Source organism: Sceloporus undulatus, chromosome 7, assembly GCF_019175285.1.
Source record: "Sceloporus undulatus isolate JIND9_A2432 ecotype Alabama chromosome 7, SceUnd_v1.1, whole genome shotgun sequence".
NCBI classification, from domain to species: domain Eukaryota; kingdom Metazoa; phylum Chordata; class Lepidosauria; order Squamata; family Phrynosomatidae; genus Sceloporus; species Sceloporus undulatus.
The window spans coordinates 35,712,657-35,714,598 of record NC_056528.1 but is presented as its reverse complement, the minus strand read 5'-3'; positions in this window follow the sequence as shown (position 1 = coordinate 35,714,598).

Below are 1,942 nucleotides of genomic sequence, written 5' to 3'. Positions count from 1 at the left end.
CCCTACCTTAACTCTTGCTTTTACATCCTTTTTGACATGTGTTCCTAGCCCCACCTAAAACTGGACATCCCCCCCATAAATCACACAGCCACTATTTATAATAGTTCCATCCTTATCCATCCAATCTTTAGGGTGAGCATAAACAGTGATCCCTGCTAAAACTTTGTAAGTTCATTGGCAAAATTTTCTTTTGATACATCCTTCTTTACACGCCCCTAGGTTTTACTCTTGACTTATCCATGGCCATATCAAAATTCATATTTTTGCCCCCAAAACCTGCCCATAACTTATACATGAGTATATACAGTATTTGCAGAATGTAAATAGAATCTAGAAAAGGTCTCAGAGAAAGCAGGTGGTTGATGTGGACAAGATAATTTGTCTGAAGGTTCCACATGATTCACTAGATAAAGTGTTACTGCACAACTTTGGCATATGTTCAGCTTATCATCTCTTTGGAAGCTTTCCTCACAAGTTTACTTTGCAAACTAGACAAAGAATCAAGACATACCTTTTAGACGAAAGACAAGTCCTATATACACAAAATCAGTTATTAATAAAAGTAAGCAAGGCAGCCCATAGGACCTAAGGTCTAAACAAATATCCTAGAAGTAGGACTAGTGCCATTTTTGCAATTTCACAGTAGTGTCCAGTACGGCCAGGGCAGATAAAAACCAGACTTCAAGTATTTTAAACCTTCTATATTTTACAGTTTCAGAGCTCAGCTTCACAAATGTTTAACTGAAATGAGATTATAAAAAAAAAAATACAAGGCACAGCAACTTTCACAGGGACATTAACAGCAAGTGAGCCAGATGTTCATGTTCCATAGAGAAATTATTGCTGTTTATTTATTCATGTAGAAGCATTTCTGTCTTTATTCTGTAGCTTTACAATGGACTACACAATGAAGTCACTACACACCATGTGGGTATATGCCTGTTGTGGCAGAAAATCAAGGTCTGGGAGCTTTGCAACTGGGCTCTACCAATATCTTTGTCTGCTTTCAAACTATTGTTCATATATCCTTCTGCCCTATCACAATAGCTCAGGATGGGTTGCATTAAATAGTTCGGAAAGAACACTTTTTTCAGAATAAGGGCGATATGTGAGTGTGACTGTAGCACTATTGCAGCTTCTATGTGCAGTTATCTTAAATCCATTTTAGGTATCTCCCATTAATAAAATAGACCACCCCCCCCCAATATCCACAGATTTTTAAATCTATGGTTTCCACAACTGGCATGCTGTTGTACAGAAGTTCCTGTTTCAAGTCTCTACGTACATCTCCCCTCTGTAACCAGCTTTTGGGCAGGGAATGGGGAGAGGGAACAGGAAATGTTCTGACTCTGAAATGAAGGCAATGCATATTGGACACATGTCTTCTTACCAAAAATATGCTCTTCAAAATTATGTCATGTTGACTTGCACTGGGAAGAGGCGATACAAGAATGGGGCCATATGAAAGGAGTACAAACATCCACTTTATAGCAGATTGCATTTGCTTCTTCAGATATCCTCACCTGTTGTGTGATATGAAAGTACTTTTCACATAAACCCTGCTGTAATAGAAAAGCTTTTTTTCTTTGGTGGCCTTTTCTGCACAGACCCTTCAGCCAATGCAAACCCCAGCCATAAAAGACGGATGTCGTTGTAACATAGCCCCTTCTATCTACACACAAAACATCTGCTGTTATTTAAAATGACAGGTTTCTTGAAAACATTGGAGTATGGTTGTGCATTTCAAACAAGATCTTCTATGCTATCCCCCCAGGAATAACAGAAGTGTGGTAGTTGCTACAAATAAACAGATTTCTGGTTTCTGTCCCTGGAAAACAACTAAACCACCTCTTGGGGATACAACAACTGTGGCATTTGCCCTGAGTTTCTCATCTTATAGTTGCTCAGTACTGACATTAATACATTTCCATTGAATTTCACT